Source organism: Phalacrocorax aristotelis, chromosome 3, assembly GCF_949628215.1.
Source record: "Phalacrocorax aristotelis chromosome 3, bGulAri2.1, whole genome shotgun sequence".
NCBI classification, from domain to species: Eukaryota; Metazoa; Chordata; class Aves; order Suliformes; family Phalacrocoracidae; genus Phalacrocorax; species Phalacrocorax aristotelis.
In genome coordinates this window covers 65,456,989-65,471,413 of record NC_134278.1, presented here as the reverse complement: position 1 = coordinate 65,471,413, position 14,425 = coordinate 65,456,989, and the positions used below count along the sequence as shown (strand labels likewise).

Sequence of the window (14,425 nt, the reverse complement as noted above, 5' to 3'; positions counted from 1 at the left end):
GGGAGGTTTCTGGCCTATGGGCCTGATTTTTAGTATTATAACGAGGATATTTCCCCTACTGGGCACTTTGTTTTAGTTCTTATCTACATCCCAATTAGTTGTTCTCCTTGACTATACACTTTATCACCCCGTTCTCAGCGGCTCCTGAGGCGGGATGTTTGCTTTGATCAGTCTCTCAGCTCTCCTCAAGGATAGAGTCATAAAACAAGTGCTTCCCTGTCTCTCAGTTCCTGGCTCTGGCCTTCAACTTCTGTTTTGCCAGGCTGGCGGAGTTCATTGTTATGTCTTTAGCGAACAGTTCCAAAAATTCCATTTTCTTAGGGATTTACATGCAGAGATCAAGTGATTCATGGCAGTTTCAGTAGTCATGGAGATCTGCTGTAATGTTCTGGGGGTGAAAAAAGTCATCCGCAAGTGTGGCAAGTACCTGCTGGCTCACACAGAGGCGGCGTCTGCCTCTTGGGCTTTTCTTGCTCAGATCTACTTAATGAAGCAGTGACAAGCCCTCTGTGGGTACAAAGCACCGTTACTAAATGCATATCCAAATGAAAGACCTCTTGTTAACATTGCTGAGGACAGATTTGTAGCTATGTGGCAAAACTTGGTGAACCAAAGACCTATGTCATTTAACAAAGAGCAGAAGTGTTGTGAGTTAACAGCAGGACTCAAGCAGGTGTCCTAGGTAGTCGCAGCAAGGTGAAATTTCCTCTCTGAAGTATGATGTCTCTAAGCTGACTTGGTAAAGACAAACTGGGCAAATTAAGACAAATTAAGGGTATGTCTGTGGTCAGCACCAGAAAAAAAACCCAAGGCATGGGAGAGGGAGTAGCACAGATAGTGGCCTTCCTCTAGGCGATTCGGGGATTCCTGTGGCTCTGAGCCAGCCGTGAGCCAGGTTTGTGAGCTAGGACAAGTTTTTGGCAGAGCAGTGGGTAGGAGCAGGCATGTCGGGCAGAAGGCTTGAGGTACATACTAGTTTTGGACAGGGAAACTCATCTCAACTGTTTTGATGCTACCATGCATGCTCCCTAATTTTCCTTGCCTGGTCTGGCAGGGGAACTAGCCTGCCACAGTCCCCCAGTACATGCACTTTCCTACTTAGCCCCATGGTCAGTTGTGGGGTGTCGTGGTTCAGCCCCAGTTGGCAACTAAACACCACACAGCTGCTCGCTAACTCCCCCCACCCCGTGTGGGATGGGGGAAAGAATTGGGGGAGCAAAAGCACAAAAAAAACTTGTGGGTTAAGAACAGTTTAATAATTAAAATAAAATAATAATGATGATAATTATTATTATTATAACATAAATTATAATATAATAAAAAGGAGAAGGGAAAAAGGAAAAAAACCCAAAACCACAAGTGACACAACCGCTCACCACCTGCCAACCGACGCTGCCCATCCCCAAGCTGTGATTGCTGCCTGCCTCCCCCGGCCAGCTCCTCCCAGGTAACATACTGGGCACGACGTTACATGATATGGAATATCGCTTTGGCCAGTTTGAATCTGCTCTCTTAGCTGTGCCCCCTCCCCTCCCAGCTTATTGTGCACCCGGCAGAGCGTGGGAAGCTGGAAGGGTCCTTGACTAGTATAAGCACCAGCAACAACGAAAACATCAGTGTGTTATCAACACTGTTTTCATACATGTTTTCATATGCCAGCTACAGTGAAGAAAATTAACTCTGTCCCAGCTAAAACCATGACATGGGGTCATGAGGATCCATCTGTGTGAGATTGAGGGGTCTCCACCAGCCTCTCCTGGGGGGCCCTCCCATTCCCTGTCTCATGGAGGCAAGGTGGCTTTGCTTGGGTCTGTAGGTCCATACTGCACAGCATCAGCCAGGACTTGTCCTGGAGATGCATCTTTCTGACGAGTGCAATTAGTCCACACTGACTGATATTGCAAATTCTCTCTCCACAGTCCAATCCTTTGCAGAAGCCTCATTTTTCATAACTCAGAAATAAGCATCTCTTTTTCTTGCTATATATAGTGCAAAGACTAGTTGTGACCATTTCACTCTGAAATTAGTTATTTTAAAAGGCAGGTAAGCAGTTACATTATTCACACAAATTTTGAAAAACTTAACCGGATTTCTGTTCACACCTGGATCTTTTCCATTTATCACACTTTCTCTGGAGTTCCTTTATCAGAACAGATATGGTCTCCTCCTTTAATAAATAAACAGGGAAGATGTTAGCAAAAAAAAAAAAAAGCCACCTTTCACAGCCTTTTATTCTTATTTGTTCTTATTTTTTGATATTTTACTTCTTTCCCTATACAAAGGGCTAGCAACAGTCCCAGAAAGCTGACCTGATCTTACTTGTTCAATCTCACTGAATTTTGATTTAGATCATAAAAGGCGCCTTAACACCCAGCTGTAGTAGCGTAAACAGCATCACATTTGATACTTCAAAAGAGATGCACATACAAAGGATCAAGAGGCTTGGTGAAAACGTACCAAGGCTGTTTTCTACAGAGAAGAAAAATTCCCTTAAGCAATATATTTTGGCTTTGCAAGATTGGCCAGTATTTCATTCTTGGTATAATCCCCTTTGAGGTTAAAAAATAAGCATGAAAGCATCAATAACAGAAATAAATGACTGCATCTAATCAGTATGATGGTATATGAGCAAACAAGACTTTCTCAATGGTTGCAGACTAGACACTTGAAATCAGGGTCATACTCTGAAAAGAGACTCAATTGACAAGAAATGGGAGTAGATAAAATAGTGCCATTTTACTTAAATTGCTGACAAAGAGAGAGCGAGCCACATTCCACTCCAATGGCTGTCAAAAAACAAGAGAGGTTGTGAATCATTTTGGGATCTTCCTGTCTGAAATATTTAATACAAATATCCTGTATTATAAACATTCTATTTAGGTATTGTTATGGAAGCATAGGGTGAAAAAGGAAGAATTAGATTAAAACAGTGAAAACTCAAACTCAGACCTCTGCAGCTCTCCTGCGCAACTTTAAAAATGTTCATTCAAGTCTGATTTCAAGCTGATCAAATAGAAATACCCATAACCAAGAAATAAAACCAAAACATCCTTTGTGGGAGACAAAATAGACTACTTTGACAGGTCTATTTTATTGCTAGTTGTTCCTGTCACCTCTCCAGATAACAGGCTGCTGTTCACCCAGCTACTTAAAATGACTGAAAACTCACCTCTGGGCTCCAGTTAGTTATTTTTCAAACATACTCTCTCAGAAGAGAGGTGAGTCCCTCGTCCTCTCCCTCTGCGGTCCCCATCAGTGATTTCCACTGGTGCCGCAGCGGTCTTTCGCCTCCCACCCCCTGTTATTAAAGTCCCTAGCTGAGTGCCTGGGAACATCTGCCCTGCAGCTCCCCTCTCCTCTATGGCTTTGGCCGAGACTCAGAAAGCAAGAGATGAAGTGACTTTGGTTCTTCAGCTCACTCTCTCTAAGCAGTTTGGGTCCTACAAGTCACTTATTTTCCAAAGTACTGTTATATGAGTCCTTCCAATTTTTAAGATATTGTCTTAAGCTAGGTTTGCCGAAGCATCTTTCTCTGCCCTTAATGTGGAATAATGGCAAGCAGGCTGTTCTCGTTGCAGTTGGTCAGTGAAGTTTGCCGGGGAAAAGTGGTTTAATCAGAAAATGTGAGCTTCTCAGCTCAGAAATGATTTGTGGCAACTGGCTGAAGGCAGACTCTTGCAAAGCCCCAAGTATTTTTCAAGTCCTGGGAGCTTCTGTTCCGGAGCAGCACATTCAAAGCTTTTGCAATTACTGAGGAAAAATTGGTGGCATTTTTTGCCTTCACTGCTGCTATTCAGAAGTGGGTAGGTGATGAAGTTAAAGGAAATTATATCAGTTTTACATAGTTATTGCTGAGATGACAGGCAGTGCACAGATATTCCAAGGGAATATCACGTGTCTGTGAAAAATACCCATTTTGTGGGAAGTTGCAAAACACAAAATTATCCACAACCTGGAAATTTTTCCCGTTCTCTGCAAGTGTTTACTGCAGAGAAGTTGTTAGCATTTGTTCCAGGCGTTTCTTAACAAAAAAAGGGAATGCAACATGTAATCTGTGGGCTGTTACTCATTCTTTGAATAATGGATGCTATTTTTTGCAAAGGTCCCAAGCGACGCACGGGCAAATTTTCTTGGTTTCTGTAGGAAGACAGTATAGCAACAGTTGTTGAAGGAGATGGGATGAAGAATTCTTCCTATTGCTTTTGTGGTGTTTACTTTTGAAAAACTGGATTGAGTTCCCAAACATCCAGTGGGGAAGCATTTGTCGTCCCTGGGATCTGTCTCCTGTGTTGAGGGGAGCGACAGGCAGGGGATCCGTCTCCTGCTACTGCTAACTATGTGTAAACGCCTGGGTTTGGGGATTTATAATGAGGTCTCAGGAGATGGAGGTCTGCTATTACTAATTGCTATCACTCATTTGAACAGGAAGATTGTTTTAGACGTGGGGTAGGGAAACTGCAAAGCACTGCAGAGCTGTATGTGAAATTAAGGAAAGTGGTGTTGTGTGCAGTTCCTTGTGCTTAAGTGAGTTTGAGCGCTAGTGACCCAAGGTGAAGGCCCTGACTCCGGCAAAGCATGGGTGTGATGTTCAGCTTGTGCTGAATCCTGTTCCTGTCACCCCAGACCTTATTTCCTCATACAGGAACCAGGGCAGCTGCAGCCACAGCACAGGCACGGGGTTTCTCCAGCCTCCTGAGCACAGCCAGTGCAGCAGGCTTACCTGTCCCTTCCCAGTCACAAGGTAAAGCCTTGCATGGTGATAACGGTCAGTTATTCCATATTCCACGTCTGAAGTCATCGCCGATGTTTGTAATAATTGTGTATGCCCTCCACTGTAAGTCACAGTTCAGTACTTGCTGTTCTCCCACCATCTTCGCTCTTACAAACAGATGGGCCTCATGTCAAGTCATGTCTCAGTTGCATTTAGCTAACAAAAGCAACAATCAAAATCACCACTGCGTCCACAAAGAATAACGAGGATTAGAGCCTCGTCCAGTGTGCCGGGAGGCTCATTTGCGTTCCCTGATCTGGCTACTCCCTATTTTCCCATTTCATGAAAGGACCCCCCCAACGTCTTTCTGTCCCTAAGACAAGAGAGCTAAAAAGCTTTCGTTGATGGGTGGGAGGGGAAGATCATGTTCATCACGTCTCCTTTATACGTAATTCTTACATATCATACACTTCTGCCACAATTATCATTTAATTTATGCCTCTCCAGAAAAATACACCAGTCGTCTCTGTGGTCTCCCTGTTTATCATCTCCGGCTGCGGGAGCCGGTACTAGCCAGGTGCAAGGACAATGGCTGGCTATTCATTTCTCTGCACCAGCTGTTCTCCTCAGCATGCACCGAGTCTGGGTCCTGCTGATGACAACCCTGTTACGGCTGCTGCTGCTGTGAGTTTAATTTTATTTTAAGAGCTAATCCAGACTGATCGTTCTGAAAGCGTGTGTAAGTATAGCAAAGGTTAAGTATATTTCATAGAAAGGCATCTATATTATAGAATAGCTTATAGGTCTGTGTGAGCTTTTGGGTATTTTTTTTTCCTCAGATTCATGGGAGATGTGGACAAGTGTGATTAGATAACACCAGGTATTGAATCACTATCCTGCTATTGGCACCCACTGAATTCTGTGTTCCAGTATATGGGTCAAATGATGACTTAAGCCACCAGCAACAACTGTCACGAGTCCAATACCTGATAAAAGTGGGTGGATGACAAAGAAAAGCCTGTAGGACATATCAGCCCTACAAAGACCCCGGAGCCAGCAGAGCCTGTTTCCTTGGACCTGCTTGTGACCACCAGAACCGGTCTGCCCCAGCAGCTTAGGGGTCCTAGGAAAATGCTACTTCTGGCTTTTTGTTACATGGACCCCCAAACAGGAAGAGAAGTAGGTGCTGGTGTTGAGGATTCCCTAATGAATTGATGGCACAGGAAAGAAAATAAAATTTGTGTACTAAATATCACAGGGCCTCTGAAGCCCAGACGGAGGGTCCAGGTCCCAGTCATTCGCTTTCAGGAGCATGAAATCCATAGGTTCCCATTTAAAAAGCAAATACAACTATCTGGGTTTTCAGGGAGTTTCTGGTTCTGGTTTCAAGTTCTGCTGTTCACCAACACATTATCAATTAAACAATTTAAAAATTGCTTTGAACAACATGTTTTGCAACAAAGGGGGAGATCTAATTTGCAGCTGTAGGAACACAATGAAAAAAATGAGAAATTAGACTCAGAAAATCTTTTCTTAACCTCAGTGATGTAATTCACAGATCTCTTCCAACTAATTGTTTCTAAATTAATTTTTCAACTAATTGTTTTACTTCCAAAGCTTTTTCATTACTATTAAATGGAAACAAAACTGACGGTCTTACAGCTATGGCAGTTACATTTAACTTACATCAATGGAGATTGTCCTTCCTCTCTTCTCCCAGCTCAGTCAGTCTATTATATTATCAGACAAAATTCCCCACTGAAGAATGTACTTCTGCCTCTAAGATTTCTGCTCGCTTCCCTGCAGCTGAAAGAAGGAATTTGCCAGTACTTTGACCTTTCTCTCTCTACTAATCTAACTTGTGTCAGTAAATGCCAAAGGTAGCTTAGTTATTTCATATTTTTCCAGTTTTATCTGTTGATGAGTCTGTCATTCTTTGTGTAGACCCAAGTGCCTGCAGAATAGTACATTCTGTTCTTCTACAGGTCAACAAAAACGAGACAAATGGGATGCTGTAAATACAGTAATAAAACCCTCAAATAAATGAAACTTTGAGAGGCCACTCAAAAATAGCTTAAATTCCAATAGACCCTGGATTAGTGACTCAAAATTGTGTATATAGCCAGTTAAGCCTATAATTCATGTTGAGATACAGAGATGGGGACGGCTGGCTGTTTTTTGTGAATATTGACTTTCCTTCCAGGAGATCTGCATTTTCTTCCCAGCTGTTCCACATGTTTGTGGTGTGATGTTGAGAAAAACATTCCCTCTCTTTAGTTTAAAATTTCCCATTCATTAGAATAAGGACCGTGATATGGCTGTCCTATGCAAAATACCTTGAAATCCGTGGATCAAGTCAAGCCTTACACTGAAAAATCAGCAGTATGGATTTACAGAGCATCTTCTAAGAGCCTCAGAATGCTATCCTGAATTTATACGAAAATGCATGCATTAATTCAGGAGAGTTCTAGTTAGGTAAAGCTGTCTGAAAAGGCCATATTCCCAGTTCATGGACAATTATTTTTTTTTAATTCTGTTTTGGCCCAAATCATACCAAACTGAGAAATTATTAATATTTCCTACAAGTGGGAAGTTCCAAAGGAAAACAATAAAATAATCAGAAATACCAGGGAAGGATGGCTTCCAAAAGACATTACATTCTCGAGTGAATCCTACATTATAGACAATGGGTCCCTTGGGTGGGGGGTAAGGAGGAAAAGAAAATTAGTCTTGCAGGATGTCTGAAAAGAACCAGGCACTGCTTGTATATTTAAATTACTGTTCCTCTTCTTTTTGTGTTTTAATCCTAACGGTAGCCAAAATTCAAGGTTCTATAGTAATATTCTGTTAGGAAAAGAAATTAATGATAAAAAAGGCGGGTGTCTTTGACACAGCTCCACTTGTTTACAAAAATGTACAAAATCTTTTTTCCTTGGGCAAGGCAGAAACCAGCAAGCTGGAGACAGCTTCTCAGAAGGGGGTCCGGCACGGCCAGCTGCCAGCACTCAGCTCAGCAAGATCCCAGGAGATTTTCCCAGCACCATCTTCCCCTTGCTTATTCATGATGTAACTTATGCTTGGCTTTACCTCCTCCCTCTTGGGTACACAGGTCCTCCTCAGCTGCTCTCATGGAGGCACGTCCAGGCAGTGAGTGTTACACCTTGAGGTCTCTCTCAAAACCCCTGCTGCTGGGCACAGGATTGAATTAACAGAGTCTGCCTTGGATAATTCCAGACAAAAGTTGAAATAAAGGTCTCAAAAAGCTCAAAAAGGAGAAAATAAGAGAACCCCCAATGTACTTTCGTTACCATAGCAAAATACCATTACTGTGAGGGCATTCGTTACTCTGGGCCTGGCTGCTCCTTTGAACGTCTGAGATCAGTGATTTTCAGGAGCAGACTCCTTTAGGTAACAATTCAGTACACTTCCAGCACAAGAAATAGTCAGGATGACATGGGCAGGATGGGGATGGGTAATGGTGACAAATAACTTAACACAAAGGTGGTACACAGAAGCAAACAGCATTTCCACTTGGCGTAGCCATCACTGCCAGACTGAACCTCCTCACCATTCCTGTGACAGGCTGAAAGGTCTCTTTTGCTGTAAGAAGTAGAAATCATTTTTTCAGCTCACAAAGGACAAGCGGATCGTGTATCACCAGGAAACATGCGTGAACTCAGTATAAATGATAATAATGAAATTGTACTATATATGCAATTTCCAGCAAAAAAAAAAAACCCTGCTACCAGTCAGGAAGGAGGAACTAGAAAAAAAAATTGAGACCCATTTTTCACTATCTAATTTGTCATCATTCCTTGATTTCTCCAAGTGAGGCTGCGGTCTCTGGCGTAGATCATTAGGTTCCTTCCCTCTTTTCTGTAGTATAGACCTCTGCACTACAGAAAAGAGAAGCTGGCATTGGAACGTGTAGGGATGCCATGAGCTCTAGCAATTCTAGAGAATCCATAGAGATTTTACGGAGGATAGCCCCAGGCACGTGATCAAAAGACCAGAGAGAGTGAAGGTGATGTTCAGTCTTTGGAAAAACTGAGAATAGCTGAAGTTGCTTGGAAGAGGTGAGCTTTTTCCTAAGTTCCCTCATCTCTAATGAGCAAGAGTACTTCTGCCAGGTATTGAGTTTAGATTTAGATTGCAGTGTTGTTCACTACTCCGTTGCAAGAGTCAAATAGATTTAACGTCCAGACCTGTAAATCCTCTGCAGTGAAACAGGGAAAAAAATGAAGTTACAGAATGAATACCCGTTAATGGGAGTGTATGCATGAATGGCCTGTAGGGTTTTCTCATTAACTGCTGTGTAGATTTATATTGTTGTCATCGTAATCTTTTTGTATTATGTTTCATTATATTCAAAGAATATTGTTACAATTAGATTGAAATTTGTCTTCATGGGAGGCATTGCCCTCACTGAAGGACAAGCATGATATTCCTGGGCAACCTGTAATGCGATTTGCCACCTACAGCTGCCAGCTCACATCCACTGGACCTTCAACTTGATGCACAGGGCCAGCCCAGAATCTGGGGAACATTTAACAAGGTGATTTCAAAACACCTACATCTGCACTAAGCCTTCAGCTGAAAGACAAACAACCACCTTTGTTCCGGACTGAGGAAGGGAAAACCCAGCCCGCTCCCTTCCTGGTTCAGGAAGGGTCGAAAGCAGCTCCTTCTGCTGGGGTTCGTGCTCATGCTGCTGAGAGCAGCTTGAAGATGGCCCGCCTGGGGGGATGTGTGCACACATTGCAACTAGTAACACTCCATATATCAGACTGCAAAAACATGGACCGATTAATCATCATTTCACCTTGCCATGTAAGTGACTACTACTACCCTCATCTCACATTCAGGAAAAACAAGTCATCAAGATATCACAGAAAGAGCTGGGGCCAGTGCCAGGACTGGGAAACAGGTATCCGAACTCTCCAGTTTGCTTTCACCCCACTTCTCTCAGGCAATAAAACTTATTTGCCATGGAGTCAGACTCAAGCTGGCCTCTCTGGACCAGGGGAAGGCAGCAGCCAACCCGTCCTGATGTCCCATGGATCATTATGGGCAGCAGGGCCCTGGTCTTTGCCAGGATCACACTGCATTTCCTAATTTTTGGCTTCTCGTAACTTGTCCTTTGTTTGTTGAGATGAATTGGAGTCTCAAGGAGCCCCATGCAGTAGTTCTAGGGGCTTCTGGTTGCTTCTATGGTAGCAAAATAGCAGGCACAAAAAATAAAAGCGAGCTTTGAAAAATAAGCTTTGAAGACCAGCTAATGTTTCATTTCCATTTAATTTTCAACATTTTGTACATGTGCATACAAACACAGGTGCAGATTAAATGCTTCTCATTAAAAAATAAAGCCAATAGCCTGAACTTTCCTTAAACTCAGAGGCATCACAGTAGATGCGTCACAGGTCCCATAGCTGGCTGTCCTTTTCAAAGGCAGGCCAATAGAAACTTCTTGCTCCTGTTGTTATAACTCAGTTTGTCCTACAGACTCACAGCTTGTAGGCCCATGAGACTGCCTGTCTTGAAATAAGCATGCAGGTATTGTTCAACTTGCAGCCCTTTCCTCTCACAACAAAACAAAGAAAGAAAATATCATAAATAAATAATTTTATACCACACCACACACACCCCAACATCAAACTTAGCAGAAAAAACAAGATGCTTGGCCAAACCTAGTTCTCTGGGGGAGCTGGCAGTTGATTTACCCAACTAACACGTCAGTATTTCTCCATGCTACAAAAGAACTATGTGGTTCAGCTTGTTCACTCTCAGGGTTGGTGCTGAAATCCCCATGCCACATACTTGGGAAGGGATCCTTTTATCAAAAAAGCTTTGCTCTTTGCATCACAAGTATTGTACATAGCTGACATTGCCCTTCCATTATACTCTTGAATGCGATTGACTTTACTGATGCGGCAGCGATGTGCGGACAGCAGAATTTAGCCCCAGTTTGATGGGATAAGGCAAACACACAGATTTGGGCACTTACATTTGGGAGTGCTAATATCAAGGTGTAGGTCTCTGTAGACATTACTAGCTCAGTGGCAAAACTCTGCTGATCCAGATTCAGGAGACTAGTTTCAAGGAGGATATTGTGTTAGGACACTGGGAGAAAAGGAAAGAAGGGTTGAGAGGCTGAAGCCGCTGGCCCAGCAGCAGCAATTAGAGCTCACTGTAGTTCTGAGGTTACGTATACCAGTGGGGACTCCAGCTGTATGGGAAAACAAAAGTGCAGTAGGGCACCAGGAGTATGAGGAAGAGACAAGGATTTGCACCTGCGTGGAGGAGTTCCTCTCCAGACAGACCCAGCCTGAGTGAAGTTGGTGTTTATATGGACAAGGATAGAGGGGACAGATTTTGTGCTTGCAGCTGGTTAGGGAAGGCAATAAGCTCTGCCCTTCTCTTTCTAGAAGGTAAAAGGACACCCTGTTCTATATTTTAAAATAAAAAAAAAAAGGAAAACAGGAGAATTCCCACACTGGAAATTCTTACACCACCTGTGCAAATACCTTTGTATCCATTGGCAACAAACCTGGAAGGTCCATCTGCTTCCAACTAACACACCAACACCCACTGATCCAACCTCACATGGTCTTACTCTATGCCCCCTCATTTTACCAGATCACAGAAAGGGAGGAGGAGGGAGAAATCCAGCAGATTTACTCTAATCCCTGAATGTAGCTTTGGATCTACTTTGTATGGTCTCTGACCCACCCCATTGTCTGTATAAAGAATAACCCATGCTGAACAGGCAATCCTGTACTGCCCGTGGAGAAGAAAAAGTAGAGAAGAAAGGGTACTGAGAAACAGAGACAGTATATAGTTTAGGTAAGCATCATATAATAGTGGTAGAGTTTGCATTTTATGCCAAAAAAAATCCCACCAGTTTTCTTGGCTATCTCACTAGAACTTGCTGAAGTTAAGAGGCAGAGGGTAATTTTACAGACTGTGACACATTTAGCCGAACGATAGAGCAAGAAGCTAGGGAAATACCTATCACATTTGAATGTACCAAATAATACATCTTGTGGTTTATATCAGGCTGCCTTTCTGCATGCCCAGGATTTAAATGTAAAGCTTTGCCAAACATAAGCAGTTTTTAAGGGTGTTAATCACATAGCCCTTTTTACAGTGTGTGAAGTGATTTGAAATCATTGGGGAGCATTAATACCTTGCGGGGAGAGTTCCAGGTTCGAAGGCTGCAGTTTGCAGCACTGCTAAGGCATATAAATCACTTCAGCTACGGTGGAATGTGATGATTTGAAACCACCAGGTTTGGAAATGGAAAAAAGATGTGCTCTTGAAAGATTCAAACCGCTTTGAATATGCTGTGCCCAATCCTACAGCTCTGATTGAGACATATTCAACAAACATCAAAGTACACGCTGCAAGATCAAATACTTTCTGCTGGAAAACTTCCAGTAAAACTTACCCTTTCTAGCTCTGCATATATTTAGAAACACTGGGCCTAATTGAACAGCAGTTTGCACTTGGTGTAATCACCTGCTGTTGTGCAAACTGAGCATAAAACACCCTTTCTGATCTAGTAATAATTGTACATCATTTTGCCACCTTTGTGAGGTGCAAAGCCACAGTGAATGAATGCTTTGTTCTGCAAAGAGAAAGAGGTTGGAGAGCCAATGTTCTTGCTTCCCAAGCTTGCCAGGCTATAATAAGCAGAAAAAGATGGCAAGATGAAGGTCACCCACAAAACTGTGGAAGTTACATAAAATGGAAGTAGAAAAAAAATGGAAGCGCAGCAGCTTCATTCCTATGAGCAACATCATCTGGAGAGTAGGAAAACATTATCATCTTCACAATCTTGTCCTCTAACCTTGCTCACAGGCAGTCTTGAGGACTGGAGGGAAAACACAGCTTGCATCCAGTTTATGTATTATTTATGCTGGACCTGCACTGTTTGAGACCTAGTACTGTGCTAATGGGAAATTTTAAGAAAAGAAAGCTCTAAAAAGGATTTAGGAACAAACAGCTGTCGATTGTTGATGCTCAGTAAGATGTAATTAGTGACACTGGATCAGACAGGATGTGTTTAAACATTACACTTGCTTCCAAAAGCCATTACATATCCACAGAGAAAAAACACATTTCTAAGTCTACCAAATTTCTAAACATACCAAAATCTAAATAATTCTTCTCTGAAGAAGTTTACCTGCCTTTTGTCATGACTTAGTTTAGCAGTAAGTATGGTACAGGAGAAAACTGGACTTGTATGTGCAGGTTGTGAGGAGCTGCATATTTAGCTTTATTAATATTTGCTATTGCAAAAGATATCTGATGTTTTTTGGAGGAGTTCAGTTGCTACCTCTGCCTCGTAGCAAGCCTTTGCAAGTCGGGAGGGGAGTGGTGACAAGTGCTCTGCCAGCCTTTCATGGAGCTCCATTCAAGTTTGGACGGCAAACAGTGTTTTTCAGGTTGCTGTAGTCCTCCTGCCATCTGCATTTGCACTGCCAAGATCCTGCCAAAATAATTGAGCACAAGCCCTTCCAAAGGGAAGGATGGAGTGTGCTACCAGGAACAACTCATACGTGGATCCAGAGTGAGCCCCTGCTTGTCCATCTTCCTCACAGAGGGCTTGTATGTATACATGCTTATCAATATGGAGATAATGCTTATCAGCATGTATATATGCTTGTACATACAGCACTTACATAATATACTCCAGACTGAGATTAAACACTCTAGAATTATAAATGACACCTTCCATGCAGCCTTAATTTGGTTCCTTGTGTATGTGCAATGGAAGATAACCTTTAATTAAATGTTCTTGGGTTTTTTTTCCACAGGGATCTTGTCATATGGGGAGAGCAGTGATAAAAAAAAGAAGCAAGACTGGGAGTTAATGAGGCTCCTTGCTTCATTTGCTCCACCATGTAGGAGATGAAACTTCTGCAAAGAACAAAGGCAGGAGACTGCATGAGAGAGTATGTCTTTTGGAATAAAGCAGGTGAATATTACAAAATAAAACTCAGTCATGTCCCTGCCACTGCTACAGACTTCCTCCCTGACCGTAACCACAGTTCCCTCAGTCTGCTTCATGGACAGTGAACTGACAGTTTAGGCAAGACAGGGAGGAAAAGAAGTGTGTGGGTCAGTATAATGTGGGCCGACATTACAGCACCTGACAGGTTCGAAAATCAGAAAAGACTGACTCTTTGTAAGAAGAGGAAGGCACAGAAACAGGACATGACGACACCTGGTCGTCAGCACTTGTCAGTCGACAGTAGGATTAGGTACCTATTAATATCCTAACTCTATGTCATACGATATAGTTCTTCCATAATAGAAAATTTTCATTTGGCAAAATTCCCCTTGAGGCAGTTTTTAAGCTGCACTCCAACATGGGAACACCCAAGTTTTCTGAAAGACCAGTTACTCCACTTGAAAACAACAACAGAAAGTACTTCCCCAATTTTTCTTCCTGTTACCACCAGTGCGTTAAACAACTTCATTTCGGAGGTGAGCCAAGGAGTAGTTTAGCAGCTTGTTAGAAGGAATAAACTAAAGATTTGAAAGCCTCTGTGTAGTGATGCTGACCAGGAGACCCCTGTGCATCGAGGAGTCGGTCATCCACATCACAGTGAACCTGAGCAGTCCCACGCCTGTGCCGTGCCGTGCCATGCCGCATGTCCAGCGTGGCCTTCAGCCTGCATTGTGCTGCACAGATCCCTTGGCCGTGGG

The 14,425-nt window shown here is 42.8% G+C and overlaps 1 long non-coding RNA gene across 1 annotated transcript; it reads left to right on the top strand.

Annotated features, from left to right (window-relative positions):
• Nucleotides 1-4,170: 4,170 nt before the first annotated feature.
• LOC142055773 (uncharacterized) lies at nucleotides 4,171-9,932 on the top strand. Its single transcript, XR_012660039.1, has 3 exons — nucleotides 4,171-4,741; nucleotides 5,219-5,395; nucleotides 7,653-9,932. It is a non-coding gene; the product is annotated as an uncharacterized LOC142055773 (long non-coding RNA).
• The last annotated feature ends 4,493 nt before the right edge of the window (nucleotides 9,933-14,425 follow it).